Source organism: Arvicanthis niloticus, chromosome 23, assembly GCF_011762505.2.
Source record: "Arvicanthis niloticus isolate mArvNil1 chromosome 23, mArvNil1.pat.X, whole genome shotgun sequence".
In the NCBI taxonomy this organism is placed as follows: Eukaryota; Metazoa; Chordata; class Mammalia; order Rodentia; family Muridae; genus Arvicanthis; species Arvicanthis niloticus.
The window spans coordinates 2,644,040-2,667,213 of record NC_133430.1 but is presented as its reverse complement, the minus strand read 5'-3'; the positions used below and the strand labels follow the sequence as shown (position 1 = coordinate 2,667,213).

General features: G+C 45.6%; 1 protein-coding gene and 1 long non-coding RNA gene across 5 annotated transcripts in view; one reads left to right on the top strand and one right to left on the bottom strand.

Moving 5' to 3' along the window:
* Window positions 1-23,174, top strand: part of Ptprn2 (protein tyrosine phosphatase receptor type N2) — a 747,342-nt gene that overhangs the window by 596,455 nt on the left and 127,713 nt on the right. The window lies entirely within an intron of this gene.
* On the bottom strand, window positions 1,870-22,801 carry LOC143436681 (uncharacterized). Of its 4 annotated transcripts, XR_013106538.1 has the most exons (5): window positions 22,573-22,801; window positions 19,101-19,189; window positions 15,695-15,811; window positions 14,755-14,847; window positions 11,800-12,106 (listed from the first exon to the last, which is right to left on the bottom strand). It is a non-coding gene; the product is annotated as an uncharacterized LOC143436681 (long non-coding RNA). The 4 variants fall into 4 exon arrangements; XR_013106535.1 differs by lacking the exons at window positions 11,800-12,106; window positions 15,695-15,811 and adding an exon at window positions 1,870-2,746; XR_013106534.1 differs by lacking the exon at window positions 15,695-15,811.

The window sequence follows — 23,174 nt, the reverse complement described above, 5'->3', positions numbered from 1 at the left end:
TCACTGCATGCCTGTGGGTGCATGTAATCCCCCAGGGATAGACAGGTCCCATCCAGGGTCCACAGCATGAGCTGGGGCCATGCTTCATGTAGCTAAGGGGCTACAAGAAGAGGCTAGTGCTGGGCTGTGACATTATCATGGATGAAGGAGGAGGAAGAGCTCCTGAGCAGGGGAAATGAATGTTACCACAGCAAGGACCCCAGATTTGCAAGGCTAAGCTCCCAACCCACAGGGTCACACTTGTTCATCCTGGACACTGTCCCATCTCTCATGCCCTTTTCTCAGTAATTCACAACTCCAACAAAATTTACCATCAGCCACTACGAGCTCGTCAGGCTAAGTGGTTCAGCTACATTAAATGTGCGACGTTATATGGCCATCCCTTACTGCACACCTCTAGAGCTTTCTTAACTTCCCAAACTAGAATTCTGTGAGGACACAATTAACAGCTACTCTCACATTAAACAGTCATTTCCCAGGCCCCTTCGAAACTCTGCTGCCCATGATTTTCCTTCTCTCTGTGAACATGATAGTCCTGGGAACTTCCTGAAAGCAGGACTGTACAGAACCCATCCTTTAGTGACTGAACATAGCATCTTCAAGGCCTACCCTGTTGTGGAATGTACCAGAATCTCCTTCCTCAGAGGCATAAACATTTTAGGATATAGATGGACATGTTGCTTACCCACCATTTTAGGAAGGATCCTTGGTTGGCTTCCCCCGTTGGCTGTTGGGAACAGTGCTCCTATGAACATGTGTGCACTGATGTCTCTTGGGGGTCCCTGGTTTCAGTTCCAGAAAAGGAGCCACTGCATCCTTTAGTGACCCACACTGACCTGAGGACCCTGGCTGTCATTTGCATTTCCACCAGCACTCAAGGCTCAACTCCCCACCCCCTTGCTAGCACTTGTTATGTTTTGATTTTCCCAGTTGCCGTCCCCAGCAAGTGGGCTCACTGCTGACTGCTGACTGGTTTCTCACATCAGCGCTGCTGGGCATCTTCTTTGTGTGCTTGCTGGCATGCATGCATCTGGGGTTTTTTGTTTGTTTGTTTGCTTGTTTTTGAGAAACAGCCTTTCAAGTCATTTGCCCACTTTGAACTGAGGTGCATGTATGCATGTGTACATGTGTGTGCATGTTTGTGTGTGTGTGTGTATGTGTGTATGCATATGTGTGTGTTAAAAGCCCTCTCTACACAGAAGATAATAGTCCCTTGATAGTCCCTTGGTAGTGTCCATGAAAGGGTTTTAAGTTTGATGAAACTAAATTTATCTAATTTTTCTTTCTTTGCCTGTTTTCAGTATTATATCACAGAAATCATTACCAGATCTGATGCAGGGAAGACTTCAGCGTTTTCTCTGAAGTCAATAGTGTTCTCTCTGCCACTCAATCATGGTTCTATTTTGAGCTAGCTTTTGCACATAGCATTAGATGAGGGTCTGAATTCTTTTTCCAAGTGAGAAACTCATTTTCCTAGCACCATTTATTGAAGAGAATGCCCTTTTCCCATGGATTTTTTTTTTAAGGTCAGTTTAATTTTTTTTAATAGCATATGGGGAAAATGGTCATTTTTAAGTAAAATTTAAGTGAATTTCAAATCAGCACCATTTTTTTAAACTGTAAGATTCGCTTAACATGATCTTTAAAATATTGATAATATAAAGTCAAATATTGACTCTTTTCAGTTTAACATGTGATGTATGCTTTTTAATTTACTATAGATTAATTATGTAAGGAAATGTGATCCATGAAAAGTAAACTCACCAATAATATATCATGTTTAGTTTGGGAGCTAAATACATATTAAAATGGAAATGGGACTTTAAGTAGGCACTGCATCTCCACTGATAAACAAAAGAGGCTTTACTGATCTGCCCCTGAATATTTTCACCCATTCCATTTAAAAGTTCATGCTTTAGCTGCCCAGTTTTGTTTATAAAGGAAGAGATAAAACGAAGGGTGTCAGGCTGCTATTTGTGAGTGAGCTTTGTTAGTAAACACATTTCAGGTCCTGGCCATCTAAAATTCTTAATACTTTAAAAATTGGTTTGGGAACACTCGCCCTAAACGTTCAGTCCAGAGCAAGCTTTAAAGTGAGTCATTTTGACAGAGTAGCCGTACTGCCGGGTGCTTTGCAATGGATCTCTAAGGGTGAGAACCTTAGTGTGAAGACCTTCTACGGGGCTGGCAGCAGTGTATGAGAAGACTCAGCTATAGCGGGATTGAGATAGGAGAAGTGCCTTTCATTGACCATGACGTGGACAACCCTGGAAGAAGAACTCACTGGGTCGAGAACAAGGACCATGAAGCTAGGAGAATACAAATCGCTTTCAGGCAGGTTGGGACAGGGAGTCCACCCCTCACAATACTCTCTCCAGTGTAGACCTGAAATGCCGCAGTGCTCCATGTGGCAACCTCAGGTTGGGGTAGAAGGAGGCTTATACAGAAACATCTATGGGGCATGTCAGGAGAAGAGAGACATGGTGCCCATCACTGATGGACAGCCAAACTGAGCCTCCCAAAGACTTGCTTTCTGTGCAGCCAAGAAGCCTCCAGCATTCATTGGGTGCAGAGGTTAGTCAGGGAGCTTGCCTGTCACTATGGGAGAACATCTCTGATCGTGTCAGGAGTTGGGAAGCAACTGTGGTATGTGGTAGCTCCGGGTCAGAGGCACAATCCAGTAGCCACAGTGGAAGCTCACGTTGGATTCCTTCCCTCACCCTGAAGTCTGTGCCTGGAGCAGGTTCTACAAACAGAAAAAAAGAAAACAGACTCTCATTCTGGCTTTGAGAGAAGCCATTGACACGTAACCCTTCTTCAACTTCTTGATGAAGTCATGTGGTCACCTAAGCCCAGGGATCAGTATATACCCTTTAAGAGAACCGTGAATATCTGGCATGGCCCATTAATGTCTGACCACAGGCCCAGAAGTTAAGAACTTAGAACTCTGAGAGGGACATGCTCACCATCTATGAAAAATCAGCAGTGTTCCCAGTTAAAATCAGCACCTGCCTCATGTCCAACTCGTGGGAGGCATTTGTGTTGCTGGCTACCCACCCTACCAGTGACAGCCTCATAAACAGCAAGTGTCACACCGTAGCTGTTACAGTGACTTAATAGGAACCCAATAAATGTTTGATGATCAGATGTTAAAATAATTAATTAGTTGAGGGTTCTCAGGACCCTCTCTATGGAAGATTGTGTGCTTAAGGGTGGGGAGGGGGAGGGAGGGTGGCCACAGACAAACCACATCCATTCTGTTAGGAGATGGAGGCAGCAGAGGGCACCAGGGAGAGCCAGAGCTAAAACATGCTGGCTAAGTTTCTGTCTTTGTGACCCTCTCCTAGCCCATGACACTGTCTGAAGAGAGGGACTACCACAGCTCCCTGATGGCAGCTGCTTCCGGGTAGCCATCCCCAAGAGGCTAGTACCCTGCAAACTGAGACCCCCCTGAGAAATACTCACCAGTTTAAAAAGCAGCTGAGGACAAACTACCTTTTCTAGAAGGCATTTCTGACCTTGACTAACGTTATTGGGGGAAAAAACTGAGTCGAGGTTGTGCAGAAGCATTTATCACAATAGTTTCTGAACTTTGAAAGATTTTCTCTCTCTCTCTTCTTACTCTTCTGCAAACATTTCAAGTGTGTGGGGGAGGGGGAAGAAGGGTAGTTTCTTAGAAGTCAAACAATAAGGTTTAAATACCGGATAAATAAGTAGCTCATTTTCATTCAGGAATTCCAACACTGTACAGTTTAAGAATTTATCTCTCACTGGATTTGTAGCTGACTTCAAATATTTGCCTCCCCAAATTACTCAACAAGTAGATATAACCTAGAGACAGCCTCCTTCCTGTGTGAGCCCTCTGTAGAAGCTGTAACAAAGTACCCCAAACCTAAAGTCACAGAACATTTATGTCTCATTCTCTGGAAGTGTGGAGTCTAAAATAGAATGTGAGTAGGGTCCAGATGTGCCAAGGACCATTCCTGTCTCTTCCAAATTCTGGAAGTTTGCAACCATCCTCAGTGTCCCTTGGCTTGAGAGAAATCACTCCAGTTTGCCACTTCACCCCATGAACCATCACAGAGACCTGTGTGTCTTCTCCTGCTCCCATCTTATTGAGTCCCATGGCAGCTTAGGTCAGGCTGCATTTTGTAGAATGGCTTCCCCTAACCAAATGAATCTGCAGCAGCCTCTGCCAAAGCTGATGTCTAGGAGTTGGGTTTCTGCTTGCCTTTTAGAGGAACACAATTCATCAAGCAACCCTACTTAGAAGTGCTGTCCACTGTGGGAGGAGATGGTAGGACAAGAACATCTAGTTGTTGTTACAGTCCGCCCAGGGGGACATGGCTCAGCAATTCTCAGGGGCATTACCACTCAGGTCTGACCCACATGCTTGTTCAGTGCCATCTCAGTGACGGCTACCTACAAGGATTATGTGACCAATAAGAAGCTGTACATACAACTGAGTCTCTGGCCCTCCCAACCACGATGAGTGTTCCTTCTTCTAAATCCTCAAGGAACCAGATACATCACTTAATAGCAACCTGCCTCGTGTCCAGCGCACGGGAGTCGTCTGTGTTGCTGGCTATCCACCCCACCCATGACAGCCTCATAAACAGGAAGTGTCTTGTTATATTTATGGTCACATAGTAGCTGTTACAGTGCCTTGAACATAGTAAGAACCCAATAAATGTTTGATGATCAGATGTTAAACTAATTAATTAGTTAATGTGTGCCCCTCCATGAAACAAATCTTTTGGTGCAGCTAGAGTGCACATTCAAGAGAATGTCGTACACTTTGGGGAAATTCTAGACGGCGAAACATGTGGGAAGATACCATGGATGTGCAGAGCATTCTTCTTGGAGTCTCTGCCTGTCCTTTGCCAGACCTTCAAAGAGCACAGGTCTCTTCTCTCAGAGGAACTCTCACTTCTACAAATCCTTTGGTTTCTGTGATGGTCTCGCTCATCCACCATGTTGATGGAGCTTCTGAATTCACCCCAGACAAAGATCCCACACACTAAGAGGAAGAGTTATCAGACCTAGCAGAACAGATGCCCACCTCCACATTGAGAAGAACAGGGGGCAAAGTCGGAGGTGACTGGTATCTGAGATGCATGCAGAGGGGCTTGCATCTGTATGGAGGGAGCTTTCCCGTGCTCCTGGCAAGAGGGCGACTTCTGGGGCCCTCCAGGGAAGCTACTCACAATTACTCTTATTACTACTGAATTAGAGGTGGAGATGAGCCACAGGAAGCCTGGATTGAATGCCCTGACAGCTCTGTGGGGACCTCAACTAGCAGTGGGGCAAGAAAAAGCTAGGAGGTTTCAGGGCTGTACAATACATGGCACCTGAGATAAATAATAAAGGGACTTAAAGTGTTCTTGGTTCTTGTGAGGCAGACTCATCAAAGTCAGCCTGAAGTTAGGTTCTGTTTCAAAGCTAAGCAGATCAGGGGCTGTCTAGTGGCAGGTTGCAGAAACCAGAGGAGAGGTATACATGTGAGTATGTTCCCAGGGAGGGCCAGACAGTGGTGACTGCACAAAGCCTGGACCTGAGGTGGCAGAGCCTGAAGCTGAGGTGGTGGTTTGGACTGGTGTCACTGGAAACTGGATACTTAGGTCCCCAGCAGAGATTCTGGGGTCCCAGCCATGTGTGGCTATGGAGAGAAATGGCTTAGCCACTGGTAGACTTGGGGTAGGGCTGGGGGTTCTGAGAATTTCAAGGGCTGTGCATATCACAGTGACTTATTAGAGCATCCAGGACTGAGGAACAAAATGGCCAGGGTACTCAAAGTATCGTATCTTGCTGGAGACTGATTCAAAACCAGGAGGAGGGGCCGTGGGGAGAAGCGGTCATTTTTTCCTATGTACCCGCTAAAGATACCTTAGAAAAATCACCCAGCTTCCAGCCTGGCCTGGGCTGCCTGCCCCTCCCATGCCCAGAATTGTCTAGCTTGCAGATGTCTTCCTAACTAAGCCCTTGACTGAGGTGACATGAAAACAGAGAAAATGAATTACTTTAAAAATAGCTTGTCCTTCTCTAAGCCATTGTTTGTCAAATTAGCGGATAGTTCAAGAGCTGTAAATTCATTTGCCAAGTTCATTCAAATGATTCTCGTTTTATCATATCTCCCAAATCTCACACTTATTGCAGTTTTATTTATTCTCAGTAGCATCCCTCCCCACCTCCCCAAGCATCCACACGATGGCTTAGGAGAGATTACAAAAGGAATTTATAGCGGGTTAAAAAAAGAGACGTCACCATGGCAAGGCCACCCACAGAAAAATCAAGGACAAAGCATTTCCCTCCTAGAGATGCAATGTGGTTTCCCGAGGAAGACAGCCCAGGGCTGGGTGGCTCATCAGCATGGGAATATGGCGGCTCAGAGAGAAGCTGAGGAACAGCCCATGTTAGCATCTCCAAGTGACTCTGTAGTGGAAGCAATTAACGTTCCTCTGCTGTCAGAACCCCATGGCCTTTGTGGAGTGAGTAGCTACAGTTTGGTCTTAAAGCATATGCAGCAGGTGTTACGGTGAGCAAGACATGAGCAGGAGCAGGTGGCCAGCAGTCAGTTTCACCTCTGAGCTCCAGCCACCCCAGACCTGTGTCCACTGACAGGGAGCAGCCAGTGCTATAGCCACAGGATGAACTGGGCCACTGAGAACTGGGCTGGCTTGAATCAGTGATCTGTGTGCATGAAAGGACCTCCCGTGAACAGCTTGTGGCCCGGAGGAGGGTTCAAGAAAAGGCTATGTGGGAGAGTGCCGACTTCTCACCCAGGAGCCAACATCAAGCTTCATAACAAATGACCTTGAGTAAGCCAACTAAACCTTCTGAGCCCAAGGACCTATGTAGGACTGGTGGTAGTAATTTCCACGAAGAACTGATGATGGTAATGGTGACTAACGTCCATGCAGAACTGTAGATGGTGATGATGTCCATGCACTGTTGGTGGTATTGACATCAAGGTGCCATTTCTAGGCTGATGCCCCATTGTGGAGTCAGCGTTGAGCACACTCCAGGTGTCACCTCACCTGATGTCAGGCCCTTGTCCCCCCTCCCATGCCACCCCTTGGTGAGACTCAGGACTAAATACGTATTCCTTATAGAGCAACCAGTTATTGTTGCAGAGATGCATTCATCTTGAAGATGATGCAGGGATGCCACGATGGTCATCATCTCAGCAGCAGGGCTCAGGACCAGTGCCTCTGGTGTCCATTCGACCACTGCAGTTTCTCAGGAGGAGGCTCAAGGCATGCATTTTCCTCCTGGAGCACCCAGCATGCTTGCAGAGTCTGCAGGCTCCATAGGAAGGCTGGCCCCGAGCAGTACCCTGCTTTGCTCACATTTCCCTCTGTGTTCTGAGGTTTTCAGCCTGGGTTAGGGGAGGGGTCATCAGTGTTGGCGCACTCAACCCTCACAGTGCTGGACACTGGCTCTGTGGCTGTTGTTCTCTGGAGCACTGTGTCCGCTGGAACTCCCAGGGCAGGCTCCTGTAGAGTGGAGTGTGTTCCTCTTTGTTTGTGAGCTGCCTACTTCCTCTGCTTTACAGGAGTGGCTGCACAGGCAAGAGCTCCCCAAAGTTAGGTCAGGGCACAAGCCTGCACTGCTGCATGAGGGAAGTAGAGCCCATCTCTTGGCTGCCTTAGTTCAGGCCAATTCACCCAGTCAGATAGCTATTGTCTGCTGCGGTGGGCCAGTGGCTTCAACAGTAACATCCATTAGGATGACTGAGATATGGCACCATGCCCCAGAGTAATGCTGGCACCTTAGCAGAGGGTTGCAACTTTGTCAGCTTACGATTCCTTAAAGAGGCATGCTGCCCAGCCACAGACTCTGTGGCTCTGCCAGGCCATGACAGCTTCTCCCACTGTACAGATAACTTTACATTGGCTTCTTTTCCTTCTCTTTTTCCTCCCCCTTCCCTTTTGTACTTGTGGTCACCGCAAGAGGAAAATTCGTGTCTGACATCCCGGCATCTTGAATCTTGATGGTCTCTCTGCCAGGTCTTCCTAAGAGGACCACATGCGCTCAATGTACAACTTGTTCCTGTGAGACCCACTCTCGGGCTTTGCCTTGCCCTCCTCAAGCTTCTTCACACCTCCCTTGTATGAAGGACAGAATGACCCTAGGAAGTGCATCTTAAGCAGAGCAAAACTACAATTGCTCACTGAAGGTTATGGAAGAACACCCCCTCACCCGGCTAGAGTCTCCCTAAGGGAGCTGTGCAGCCAACTGACAAATGTCCATGGAGCAGCCTTCCTGTCTCTGCTTCTGAGTCCACTTATCCTACCAGGTCTGGGCTTCTTGGGTTTGTAGGATATTGACTTTCTGAGGAATAAAAATAACTGGCACATTTTTCTCAAAGAAAATTATGTATCTCAGTTTTTAAGCTCCGGGGTTTTCTCTGTATTGAAGCTGCCCTTTGGCCAATCACCCAGTGCACATCACCTTGAAAGGGGTCCTTGACATATAGACCAACTTCCTGGGGACATGACCAGCCCTGTGGGAAGAGGAAGAAACCACTATATTGTAATGGCCGGGATATACAGCCACCACTGGGACGCCAATAACTGACCCAAGGATAGCGGTCTAACAGACTGCATGGTGATAGAGTAAGGTGAATACCTTAGCACTGCTCACAGTGCCAGCTACACTTGGCAATGACTGTGGGCTGAAAGGTACTTGTCCTGTATTCCTGTTGTTCATAGTGTTACAGTGTGACTCATGAAAGAACTCAGAACTCTGGGTGCCAGGCAAGCTGAGCCCACCCAGGTAAACTGAACGGTTCTCGATTCTCAATCAGGGAAGATGAGCTGTACAGAAAGCCTGGTGGCTGCTTGCAGCTGTGTGCCTCAAAATGTGAGGTCTCAGAGTTTACAGCAAACCACAGTCAGGCCACGTGGGCAGATAGGTCATCTCAGGAGCCATCAGAACACCAGTGCCTAGGTGTGATTTTACCAGGTAAGCAGGGCACATTCACTGTGCAGAGTGAATTCATATGCAGCTGTCATGGTCAGAGAGAATTGCTAAGCAGGCACTTCATTGCATTCTGTGACTGAAATGCCGGTCCAGATAAACTGCACGATAGGACTCATGACTTAACGAGATCACAACACTCATGTCAGGGATGCCTCAGAGATTCGAGAATTGGAAAGGATGTCAGAATGACAGCACTTGGTAAATATTTGCAAGGGATAGAAAGTAGATTCTGGGGACTACAAACAACCATCCCTACTTAGCCCCTGGTAAAATGCTAGGACACATGACCACAGGGATGGGAAGGATTCCCACCATTTTTTTTTCTGGGGTGTCTGCTGAGGGATCAGGGAACTGCCTCTGACATCATGAAGGCTGGTCAACCTTAAGGAATTTGTGGAGGTTTCTCTGGGTTGGTTGATTTGCTTGCTTGTTTTACAATATCAAGAAGAAGGAGGAGGAGGAGGAAGAGGAGGAGGAGGAGGAGAAGGAGGAGGAGAAGGAGGAGGAGGAGAAGAAAAGGAGAAGGAGAAAAGGAGAAGGAGAAAAGGAGAAGAAGGAGAAGGAGAAGGAGAAGGGAGATTGAGTAGTAGAGGAGAAATTCCAACTGGATGATTTCCACTTGTTACTAGTTAAGGAATTCACTAATGAAGAAGAATAGCATAAGGTAGAAACTGTTTGCAGGAGCATGCCATGGGGCTGTTCCTCCATGTCATTCTGTTCAACATTTTGTTGCGAACGTAACATTGTTGCAACATATGTAGCAAGAGGAGGAGCAACAGTCAGATGAGGATAGAAGTTGACTCTCATATTCATGGTGGAGGAGGAGGAAGCCCAAGTGAGCCAGCAGGTGAGGTGGCGTAAGCTCTATACATTGTGCCATGCACATAGATACAGCTATGCACATGGCTGGCAAGGCAAGCCCATACGTGTGTTCTTGTGTGGGATGTGAACTTCCATGGCTTCTGATATAGTAGCACATACCTGACAGCTTAATCGACAGGTCCTCAAGTCAAAGTGCACAGGGCTTAGCTCCTTCCAGGAGCCCAGGGAAGGGAGAAAGGCTTTCTCAGTGTCTTAGTTAGGGCTTTACTGCTGTGAACAGACACCATGACCAAGGCAACTCTTATAAAGAACAACATTTAATTGGGGCTGGCTTACAGGTTCAGAGGTGCAGTCCATTATCATCAAGGTGGGAACATGGCAGCATCCAGGCAGGCATGGAGGAACTGAGAGTTCTACGTCTTCATCTGGAGGCTGCTAATAGGAGACAGGCTTCCAGGAAGCTAGGACGAGTGTCTTACAATCCAAACCCACAGTGACACACCTATTCCAACAGGGCCACACCTACTCCAATATGGCCACATCCCTGGCCACTCCCTGGGCTAAGCATTTACAAACCATAAAACCCAGTGAGTGCCCTTTGTCCATGGCTACATGTCTCCAGGACACACCTCATGTTACTTTCTCCCTGTGTACTTTTCCATTTCCTCCTCCCATGTGTCCCAAATCCCCTATTGCAAGGGCACGGGGTCACCCTCTTGACCAGTGTGGGTTTGGCTTCATTTGAAGATTCTGATTCTAAGTGGGTCATGTTCTGAGGCCTATAGGGTTAAAGCTACAGAGTGCCATCTTAAGCACACAACTACATTGAGATTTTTTTTTTTTTTACAGCACTGAAAAACGTTGCAAAAATAATCTAGACATCTGACTTCTTTCATTAAACAAGACTCCAAAGATCTGAACAAATGCTGGCCCTCGTGTCCTCCCAGAAGTACCTAGCTGTTCCATGGTAGAAAAAAACTCCTCTGCTTCCATCTTCAGATTTTACCTTTTGAGCAGCCTCACCATGTAACTCAGTCTGACCTGGAACCCTCCCCTCTTCTACTTTAGCCTCTTCTAATGAGCCCACCACAGCACAGCCTGGGAGGCTGCACTTGTCCCTCTGTCACCACATCTGGACCAAGCACCTTCTTCTGAACAGTAGGGACATATGTGCCTCACAGCAGAGCTACCTGGACCTTCCTGATGTATGTCACACATAACTAAGCCTCTCTGGCATCATACTGTGTGCATGCCTCTCTGCCACTGTTTGTCCATCCTTCTCTCTGGCCCCACAGTTTAACCGTGTCTGGCTCTGGTACCTACAATCTGAGCACACCCCTCTGGCACCACATTCTGTACCACAGCTTGCACACAGCCCTTCCTCCGGCATCCAGTTTGTTCCTCACTGAGAGCCGTATCTTAGTAAACTGCAATGCAAACTCTCATGTAAAAACCCTTACTTCTTTTTGAAGCAAAGTCCTGCCAGACTTCTTCGCTATTTATGTTGACTTTTCCTTCCCCTGGTTTTTATCATCTATCCAAGGAGTTTAGCTTCCCAAAATATCAAACCCGTGGGTATGCACCCCAGACAATTAGGGACACTGCTATCCTCCCGGGCTTCTAGATCCCCTGAAACTCAGGACATGCTTCCAGGAAAGCAGTAACATCTTACCCCTGAATCAGGTACATAGATCCTAAACTTTGTCTGATGAGCTGGGGTCCTCCTTCCTACAGAGCATGTGGAGGAAGACACTCCAGGAAGTAGAGGTACCTGATAGCCATCATGGATCTTGCCAGGAATGCCCATTTGGAGAGGACAGAGGCTCTAGGCCTCTGTTTCTTCATCCCCAGGATCTCCAAGTAATCGGGTTATAAATGGACACGAAGATGGTTTCTTAATCCCTCTTCAGCTTTCTATCCAGTCTTAGTTGTTCTTGGTTTCTTGTGGAGGAGAAAGTCTGAAAGGATTCTCAGAGGCCGAACTCATCTTGGTAATTTTCTTAGAAATGGAGTTTTTTCATTTTATTTCAGGCATTTCAGACAAGGTAACCATTAGGAGTTTCTGTAGAGAACTGAGTATCATTGTCGTTTGTGATATGCGCCCCCATCAGAGACCCCAGGTGCCCTCTGACCCAGCACCCCATCATGGTCACAGGATGGAAGCTCAGGACACCTCTTCTGTGCAGGAGCCAGATCTTAACACAGTGCCCCAAGTGGCCTCTTGCCACATCATTCTGGAAGGGTATCAATTCTCGGGTGGCAATTAATCTCCATCAAAAGCCTGTTTGGTCGCCAAGCTCTGGCAGAGAAATAAATGGAAGAACATTTCCAGCACCTGATGGTGACTTTTATTGAGCCTTGCTTGGGTTGTTATTAAGTTGTGACCATGACCCATATTATGTCTATATAAAGGATAAGGAAATCACATACCTGTGGGTAATGACGTTACGGTTTTTAGTTTATGAACCTCTAAGTCCCACAGAGAGAATTATCAATCATGTGGCACTGTCATGACTGAAGCTTAAATTTACAACAGTAAATCACTTTTAAAATGAGACCAGACCTAGAGCCCCTTCTGAGGATGCTTTGTGTGGTTTTATGAAAGTTTGAGCATGCACAAGGCATGTCCAGTGATGGCAATTTCAGACCACAGTGCAGAGATGGTTAATATCCTCTTGACTCACAGCCCAAGGGCTGCTACTCTATCTCCTGCACCTTTGGGTGGGTGTGATAAGAGGAGTAGCTGGCTGTTCACCCTTCAACCCTGTGGCCAATCATATAGACCATGCAGAAGGTGAGGGGGTGGTGGCATGGGAGGTAGGGCTACAGTTCAGTCCCAGAGGACCCAGATGAAGGGATTCAAGGTGAATGACTACAGAAAACCAATGAGCAGGGGCATGGTCTAGGCGTGACAGCCTGCAGGGAACGAAAGGAATGAAAAGGAAAAATCACTTGAAGTCAAGAGAGTGGACAGGCGATAAGACCACCAAGAAGCACAGAGTGTGGCTTCTACATTTAAGAGCAAGCAACCATGAGCATACAGGGTAGAACTTACTCTCCTGGGAGAGTCTGGAATGCTTGTTGTGTTCAAGTAATATTACAGAGAGAAAGGAAGGCCAGGGAAGGCAAAATGGCTCAGTGGTAAAGGTGGGGTTTTGTTTGTTTGTTTGTTGGTTGGTTGGTTGGTTGGGAAGGTCATTTGTGCAGCAAGTGCTCAAATTGGAAGAGCGTTTGCCTAGCATGCATGACACCCTGGGTTTGATCCCTAGAACCACATAAGCCAAGGGTGATAGCACACACCTATAATTCCAGAACTCAGAGGATCAAAAGTTCAAGATTATGCTCAGCTGCATTTTACGTGAGGGGCCAGCCTGCACCACATGAGATACGAGATACTGTCTCAGAAAATCTTTTGGTTTTGAGAAAGGCCATTTGTGGAGATGGTTCAGTGTTAAGTAATTGCTACTTTTCCTGAGGACCCAAATTTAGTTTCTAGATGGGTATCTGGAATCGCACAACCACCTGTAACTCCATCTCTAGGGTATCCAGTACCCTCATTCATTTTTTGTGTGTGCATGTGTGTGTGCACGAACACACACACACACACACAGAGAGAGAGAGACAGAGACAGAGAGACAGAGAGAGATGCACAGGCATATACATGCGTGCACACACATACACACTATTAGAAAAAGAAAGAAATAAAGAAGAAAAGTGGGAAAATGAAAGAAAACAGAAAAGCTGCAAGGGAAGCAGACAAAGCCAACAGAAATCTCCCACTTGAACTGAGGCAGTGCTGGGCAGGTGTATGACGTGAAGGCAGAGGACAAAGCGCTGTTGGAAAGCTGTGGGCTGAGTGGTCGTGGCAATCCTTACAGGAATGTCCTGCACAGGGTCTGGATTCTCACCATCTGCTATGCAGGGGTTTTCATTAACTGGGATGAGGTTCTTCTCAGGTCCTAAAGTGGTTCTAATACAGTTTAAATTCAACCCTAGCTCTAACAGTTACCCTTTGCTGTGTAACAAAGTTTCCCAAATGTAGCAACTTAGAGCCAGGCAGTCAGAGTGGGCCAGGGATCTGGAGCAGACCTTGAAGGCTTCCCAGCTGCCAGTATCATCAGAGGTCAGTGGATAGAGAAGCCCTGGAGGTTGGTATGGCTCCATGGGCCCTTGGCCCTCAGTCCATGCCTGGCAGCTGGTTTACTCACACTGAGAAGACAGCAAGGGACCTGTCATCTCATGAAAGTAACTTCTACCATGCTTACCAAAGTCCTCTTCCTAGAGTCAGGACTAACTGCGATGAAGCAAGATGTCAAGAACAAGAGTAGTGTAGTCTGATAATTTTGCCCCAGGCTGGTCATTGTAACATTCCTATTTTACTATGTTACTATGTTCCTGTAAGTCCTTTGCTTTCTATAACGGCAGTTATCCTTTCTTTTTTCACTCCTTTAACTATGGTTTCTGTGCAGGGTGTTAAGTAGTACATGACTGTTGGAAGGCTCAGGGCCAGCTTGAGATATGTAGCAAGACCCTGTCTGAAAAAAAAAAAAAAAAATGTATGGTTGCCCACAAGTTCTGTCTCCAGCTTTCTCTTCAGACCAGTATGTCTCAAAATGGCAGCCTCTTAAGACCTAAGAGTCACCCCCAAGATTCCTAGACACTGTCCCCTCCTGGTCTCCTGGACTACGAGTTGAAGAGGCCAGGCAACGTGAGCACAGCCAGTACTACCCATCCAGGAGGAGATAGGTATGGTCATGATCCTGCAGTTTGGCTACTGGGTGGTAAACTTGGGAGTTTCTATTTGTGTCTGTGGTTGGATTAATTCAACAAAAATTGAGATTCTTATTGATAAAACTCAGTTTATCAAAACCACAGATAACAGAATCAAAAATAAAAAACAAAGAAACAAAACAAAAAATTGAAATAGTGAACTGAGTGATTACCTACCTTTCCCCATGAAGTGTTATTATCCAGCACATGCCAGTAGCTGAGTGGGAACAGCCAGCCTGATCTCTCATCAATATTGAACCAGCCATTTACCTGCCAGATAGACAAATCAGACAACACAGGACATATAGACCATGTGCTAGGGGCATTCAGGCAGTATATGGTCTCTCGGCCACAAGATGCACACACCACAGAACCTTTTTAGCATGGTATCATCTCCCAGCAAAGCCATCATTCTTTATAACTATGTGGCCCTATCTGAAACTAGAACTTTCTCACATGAAACCCACATCACAGCAAAGGACAAAATCTGCACTGTGTGTCCCAGAAACAAACACAGAAAGATGAGGCACTGGTGATGAGGCTGAGGAAAGACATTCAGATGATTCCAGTCAACGTGAACATCAGAGGGACCTCGTTCATAACAACCCATAAGCACATCATATACCAGGAAGAAACTTGCTGTCTCATTCACAGGCAACTGTGACTAATGAGTTATTTCTCAAACAACACCTGCAATTGTGTCAATAAGGGGAGGCTTGCAGGATTCGATGGAGACCAGGGAGCCCGTGGCCTGTCAGAACTCCACACTCCTTACCTGGTGCTGGCTGGAGAGTATGGCTAACACAGAGATCTTCTCTGGTAAACGTGTGTGGTGTGTAGATATGTTTACCAGGAACCCAGTACTGATCAGTTTGTAAGTTTTCATTTATTTCATAGCACACTGGTTTCCTCATCCATAAAACTTTAATAAAAATGCACAAATCACACAATCCTCAGAAGAGAGGGAAAAATGAAATCTAAAATAGCAACTAAGGGGACACAGCTACTGCCCACCTGTTTCCCCATGTGCAAAGGATTAACAGTGCAAGAGATATTTGAAGAGCATGCATGTGTGTTACTGTAAGACTAAGTTAGCTGCATGAGTATGCATTCAAACCTGTGCATCTGTGATCATGTGTGTTAGCTGCATGAACAGGCACATGAGGCCTGGTCTTCAATTCTTGGTGGGTTCTTCATTTTCCCAACCTTTATTCTCTGGTTTCCTCTCCTATCACTAGATAGGAAAGAAAGAAAGGAGAGAAAGGAAAGAAAGGAAAGAAAGAGAGAAAGAGAGAGAAAGAAAGAGAGAGAAGAGAAAAACAGAGATCTCTGAATCTTATTTCTTTTCTCTTGTTTCTTCTTTGAGCACAACTACTAACAAACCCAAACCAACCTCTCAAATGACCACCAACCCCTCCTAGCATGGCTCTAGCATTTATATATAGAGAAGTACTCTCCTTCTGAATAATTTCCACAATTCCAAACATCACACTATTAAAGAAACTACCCTCAGCTGGCAAAACCACGCCTCTGATAGAGCATGAAGCAAATCATAGGCAACCGCTGTGGACAGTCCAAAGTAGCCCCATATACCCACACCTGCGATTAAAACAAAAACTTATTCTTTTAGTAGTATTTTTTGTCTTTTTAAAAGAAAGCAAAATTTCAGACTTCTTGTGACATTCCTCCTTTTCTAATGTTTTAAGCCGTTAATTACACTGTGTGTATTGGGAAATTATAAGCAGAGACATTTTCAGTGAAATAAGTGCTCTTCTGGGTCAGTAGCCAAGGTTTTCAGGAGACCTCTCCGGCTCTTTCTGCTGGAGCGGCTCTGCCTTTGATGTAGGCAAACAGTAGCAGTTGAGCAATCCTGTCACTTGTGTTAAACTGCATCTCTCTTTTGACATAAGCCATAATTTTAATTTCTCCTTTGAAATCTTCATCTATAATTCCTGGATGAAGAATGAATCCTTGGGAAGTCGATCCATTCCTTCCCAAGATCATCCCACTGTCCCGAGCACAGCCTCATCTCTGAGAATCACATTATGTTCACACGGATTCTCCTCAAGGTGTGTCCAAGATCTCTCATCATCAACATCAATCTTACTCCAATCGTGAGGGGACGGCAAGCCTTGGTGGCCCCCATACTTTATTTTGGAGGCTCTCCATTATGACAGACCTGTCACTGCTACCCTGGTTATCAGATAGATGCCGATGAGTATCTATCCATGAGCATCTGGACACTCGGTGTCCCTAAAAGGTGCTAAAGCATCAGACTTGTGGACTCTCCTCTCTGTTCCTGAGGACCCTCTCCCCAGCCTTGGTGGACAGTAGTATGCATGCATGTGAGAAGCGGGAGAATGCACGTGAGGTAGTGTGGATGGATCAGTGCGATGTGTAAGCTACGTGAATGCATGTGAAATGCACATGAGTGGATGTGAGCTGTGTGTCCTTGTATGTGAGATTAGGGAAGCTGGCACGACTATTGTGTGAGGTATGTATGTGTGTTTGTGTATGGCAGGTAAGGATGCTGTGTGAGGGTTAATGTGAGCATGTGAGCCATATGGGCATTGTGAGTGGGAAGTTGTATGCATGTTGTATAAGCACATGTATAAGCGATGTGTGTAGTGAGGTAGTGCATGTCTCGATCACACGAATGTGTGAGGTGTGTGGCTTAGTCTCAGTATGGTGTGTGTGTGTCTGTGTGTGTGTGTGTCTCTGTGTGTGTGTGTGTGTGTGTGTGTGTTAGTCTGTATACAACAGCTCCCGTATCTACCAATGAAATCTTCCATTGCACTCAGTGGATACCTCAACCAGGGACAGTGTAGAACCTGGTGCACTTTGTACTATGCTTTCTTCCTACCACAGATCTTAGCAACCTCAGCGTATGATATTTTCATTCCTTATTAAACTAAGAAATTTCAGCTTTCACTTGAAAGAAGCATTTTTACAGCTTTTCTTTCATGTATCTAAATTGCTAGCATTGTGGGTTTGGGGGCACTTATTAAGTTAAATAAGGCTTACTTGAATGTAAATACTAGATATGAGCTGTGGCAGCTAAGTGGCTGACAGAGTGTAGCATACACAGCTTGGATACGTTGGACAGGGTTCAAGGGAGGATAGAACGTAAGGTCATCACATTTCCCCACTGTGTAAATTTTAAAGTTCCGAATTGTTTTTACTTCTGGATCTTTTCAGGTAACATTTCAGGTCCGCAATTTACCATAGATAACAAAACACAGAAAAACGAGACCACAGACACATGTATGTGAACCGGTAACAAGTCTGCAACTTTGTATCATTTTGACAAAGCCAGAGGATTCCTCACAGATGCCAAGCAGGGAGAAAGACCACAGGCTACAGCTCCGCTGGCTAGAGTCTGGGGTGGAGAAGAGAGTGGTCGCAGGTGGATCTGACACAGCTCTTGTGTGGAGAACAGTTGACATGGATGCTTCAGAGTATCTCCTGTGATTTGATGAAAGGAGCCATCCTGATAGGACTGAGGAAGTGAGGCCTTCTTGAGAGACTTGAGCTGGTTGGATGGATTGAGGCCACTAGGTACAAGGCAGTAGATATTAATCTGGACTGCCTGAGGTGACAACGTCAGCTCAGGAGGGTAAGAATGGAGGTCAAAAAAGAATTCTGACCATAGTTGGACAGAAGCTGATAATCTTTGATGTCACCCAGAGAAATGAGTCACTTTCTCAGTGAGGTTAGGCACACCATACTAGTCACGAGTCTTTTGAAATGGCAATGTTTAATTTTGAAATTAAAATAATGGTAAGAAATGATCTTTCTTTAAAGATTTATGCTTTAAATATGCAGAAGTCACCGGAGATGAGGACAGAGAAACGGGTGTCCGGGCACACAGTTTGGGACAATTGGAAGTGAAAAATATGTTTAAACTATTACATTAGAATTCTGAGGGTAAATCTAGGCAGGGATTTTTCAGAAAGGACTGAGCATTGTTAAATAAGGATGTAACTTGCCATAGGTCATAGTGGACCACTCTTAGGATGTCCTCCAGCACTCTAAGGTGCCCACGGGACCCTGTGTTAATGTGAACCACACCTCCAGAATCACCACAAGTCATGGTGTATCCTTAGAAAAGAGCTGATGGACTTTTACATTTATTACCCAGACCACTATTACATCAATTAATTGTGCGTGAATTTTTACAGTGTTCTGAATTAATGTCACTAAATTTTTCAGAGTGACAGCTAAGCCTGAGAGATTTTCATATATGTCAGGGAAAAACACCCAGCTGCCCACCACCACCAATTTTTTAGTCTCATTCAATCTAAATATTTGTAAACTTACCTGCAATATAATATCAGAAACAACCATGTTATAGTGACTCCTTCTTTGTAGACCCCCCCAGGAAGGCAAGATAGCTGGACCGTGGCTGTTCATTCATTCAATCGGAGCCTATTTTCTTATATTAAAATACACGTATTTGTTTCTCTTAAAGAATATGTGAGCAGTGCATTGCAGAATTACATAACTATGCAAGAAACGTTTACCTCAATTGCTGTTCTACACTCAATTCCAAAGCAAGCAATTCGAGGGAGAAGTTGTTTCCAAACAATTATAATGGACCTGTGATCCATACCTGACAAAACACAAGAAAGAGAGCTCAATGTGTGAGAGAGAGGAGACAGACAGACAGACAGACAGACACCCTGAAGATTTTCTACAAAAATATCTTGTTTCCTTTCACTGGAATATAATGGTCTCACTTAGCCATTAAAAAAAAAAAAACAAAAACAAAAAAAAAAAACTTAGATCCCAGTTCCTATGGTAATGATTCTTTCTTACAAAGGCTCAGTCAAAGGAATTTTAGCCCAATTTTTGTGAGGAATAAAAATCTAGTCATGAACATATAGTATACACACTACCCTGAATACCAACCATTAAATATGCATTTGTAGCATTATATGTGACTAATAAGTGGCTAGATCTTCCCAAGAAGAGAGATAGAAACTCATTCATCTTGTAGACTCTCTGGAATCTCAGAATAAAACCAGATGAACCTCCAGGGAGACCATTCTGTTTGGAGATGCCTGCCCCAAGAGCACACGTCCTTTAGAACACTGCTTTTAATGGGCAAATCTAATAACAACAATAAGGAAGGCCCGGGGCTTGTCATGTCCTTTGAATCATAATTTCAATGTTTCTAGAAAGAAAAGTCTACAAAATCACTACATATTTGTTAACCAACCTATCAGGAATAATTTTTTGATGAAACATATTTTTTTATTTAAATAACTTTCACACTTGTTTGTTGTGGGGGGAGGGAGACAGATGCGGGCATGCTGCACCATGGGGAAGCCAAAGGACAACTTGTAGGAGGTAGTTCTCTCCTTCCACCCAGGCTTGGCAGAAAACAACTTAGCCCACTGAGCCACCTCCACCTCGACAGCCAGTACTTTTTATTTTTAAGGACACAGCTTAATGTAATTGTGTTAAGCCACTGAGGGAACAGGCCCTATTCAAAGTTCCTATTTGTTTTTCTTCTACAAAACTTTAGACCAGTGAGACTAGGAGCCAGCATCAGAACTAATAATAAAGACTGAGTTGTGCTAGCAATTCTCCCCTTCCCCCCAAAATATGATTTCTATTTTCTGTATTGATTAACGATATATTTGTTTTCCCTTAAAGTCAAGTAAAATATTTGAGTGAATAATTTCAGGATGTGTCAGTTCCTCCCCATTTTAAGATGGGGCACTGCCTTAAGAACCACTACCTGACAGCTACCCAAAAGGCAAAGCAGCTGGCCTCAAACCCCAGGGAGCACCTGTTCTTGAACTGACTGTGATTACTCTGTATGGTGGCCAGCCCTCATGGCACCGTAGACCGATCTGCTGTTCTCAAAAAGATGGTCCTTGAAACAAAACAAACTCCCCTGACAAGGGTTTGCAGCCCTAAGCTGAACTGTGCTTTTTTTTTTTTTTTCTTCAGAAATTGGCAGTGCAAAGCACCATGGTTCCTTGGGAAGTTGACCCAGCCAGGTGTTCTGCCCTCGCCCCCACCCCAAAAACCACTAAGGCGTATTTATCACAAAATGTCACTCTCTTTCACAGATGTGAGAAATGTGCTAGAAAAGAAAATTAAGACTGTGGTTCCATTTTTAATTAATAATTTAAATTTGTTTTTTTTAAATAAATGGATTCCTAAATCAAAAGCATGTTAAATATGATATGTTCGCTATACATATAAACTAGTGTCTGCTTTTTAAAAACACAATTGGTTTAGTTTCCTGAAATCAGGCACTTTTAGAAATTGTTGTCTACTTTTACCATGCCACTTAAACTTCCTGAGATAGCGTTTAGCCTTGCCAAAACTATGTCTTTCATAACAGCCTTTCTGTGTTTTGCTTTAAACTACATTTTCTTTAATAAGTCCATGTGCTGGAGAGTGACTGTAGTCACTTAGCTGAGGGCTCTTCAAGGCTACACTGGTCCCTAAATTGAAAATGAGATTCTTATCTCAGCAAGTTAGCTTCACACGTGGCAAATGTAAAAACACACTTTAAACAAGGAAGAACTAGCAGAGACCAACAAATCACTTAAGTTATTTACATTGTTTGGAAATTTTGTAAGTTTGGGGAGTTTTCCATACACCAGACTTTCTATTTATGCGTCAGCTAACCTTTTGTAACGTCTATATTAATAATATACCTGTTTGTCATCTATAAACAATTTCAAGCAATATATTTCTCATACATATTTTGTTATTGTTTATTTTTTTTCTAGAAATGTTACTGAAACCGTGTACACTGAAATGAGATCTATGCTTTCATGATTCAGGGAGAAAAAAAATCCCTATTTTTTCTGAGGACTGATGAATTATTATTGTTGAGAAACTTTTGTGAAGGACTTTCCTTGCCCTAAAAACAAGAATTTAAAAGGAAAGGGGGAAAATAAGAACCCAATGGGTAGATTTATCAGATTCTAGGCGAAAAGAGTCGTCATATAAAGTACAAACGCTTTCTTCCCTAAGCCCCTGGACAGCAAGTGTGTCTGGCTTCCAGAGTGGACCCGCTCAGTGTCCTCTGCAGCCACACGTGTCTAGGGCTCTTCACTTCAGAGCCTGCACAGGCAGCCTGAGGCACGGGAAGTTTTAAGGGTCACCGGTGAGAAAATACACTTTTCTACATAGAATCAACTGCAAGGTGACTTAAGGACATTTCACCATTGAAAAGGTGACCAAAACTCACTGCATCTCTGCACCCATCCTTCCTCAAAGAACAGCGAAAGGCAGGCAGGCAGGCTATTGGATTCCAATTAAATCTGGAGCGTGGGTTTTAGACAGGGTAGGTAAAGGAGCCCTTTGGGACACAAGAAAACTAAAATAAAACAAACGCCTCTACTTACAGATTTCCATGTCTCTTGACGCTTGTGGAAAACCAAGCTGGCTGCCTGCTGGACAGCGCGCCCTGCTCTGGCCTGCATCTGCCCTGGGCCCTGGCCTTCTTTGGCTGTTCTTCCGAAGTGACCGCGAGGGGTCCCTGCCACTTGGAGCAGAGGGAATATATCCCACACCTGCTTGTGGCTCGGGACCATTAAAAGCGAGAAAAGCAAGTGAGATGTGACAGAAGGATGGCTCTGAGCCGCATCCTGGGATGTGCCAGGCGCCTCGTGGCCTTTAGGCTCCTCTCAGTGCACTGCCTCCCGCTGAGTTTGCAATGCTGGCTCTGGGACCGGAGTACAACGGGCCGCGAACTCCCGTAGGCTGTGCGCGCTCCTATAAGCCAGGGCCCGCGCGCCCCCGACTCCGCTGCCCCGCCCAGATCTCTGAGCGCTTAGTGCCGGCGCCTCGCCTTAGGCTGCCAGACCCCAGTGTTCCCCGCTGCACTCCTGATGCCTTTAAGACACTGTGGCTACAGTAGGAGAGGAGGTACCCTGGCATAGCAAAGGGTGAACACGGGGCAGGGTGCGCCCTTGCGCTTGTGCTCAGAGATGGATCCCTTCACCCTAAGTGTACACAAAGTACCTGGGAGGCTGAGTTTCTCGTCATAAAGAGAAGTCTGTGTTCCCGGTCCCAGTATTCTGTGATCCATTCTTCAAATCCAGTGGGGGCGGGAAATGAGAACAGAGAAGGGTGGAGGGGAGAAGAGAAGGAGGAGGAGGGAGAAGAGGACGAGGAGGAGGAAGAGGAGGAGGAGGAGGGAGAAGAGGACGAGGAGGAAGAAGAGGAGGAGGTGGTGGTGGCTGGCGGCAAGCTTACACATAGGCTGTTGCTATGGAGAGGCCGGGTTGCTAAAGAGGCTGAGGGCGTCAGGTCCCCTCCTCCGGGTGGGCTCAAACTCCAGGTCCTGTGTTCTATGACAGAGCACCAGCCTGCGGGGCACTCTTCCTTCTTCCCTGTTCTCAGCCCAAGGCTGAACCAAGGGTAGCTTTGGAGGCTTCTTGGGAACCGCAAGGCACTAGACACTCAAGTAGGCTGGGCCCTGAGAATGATTTGAGAACCACCTCCGTACTGGTCTTTGCCAGGACAGACCTTTAGCCAACTGGCGTCAGCGTCCTGCAGAGTCCCGGCTGAGGGCGCAACAGAGAGGAACCACTCTAGCAAACCTGATGGAGAGCCTCAGGGTC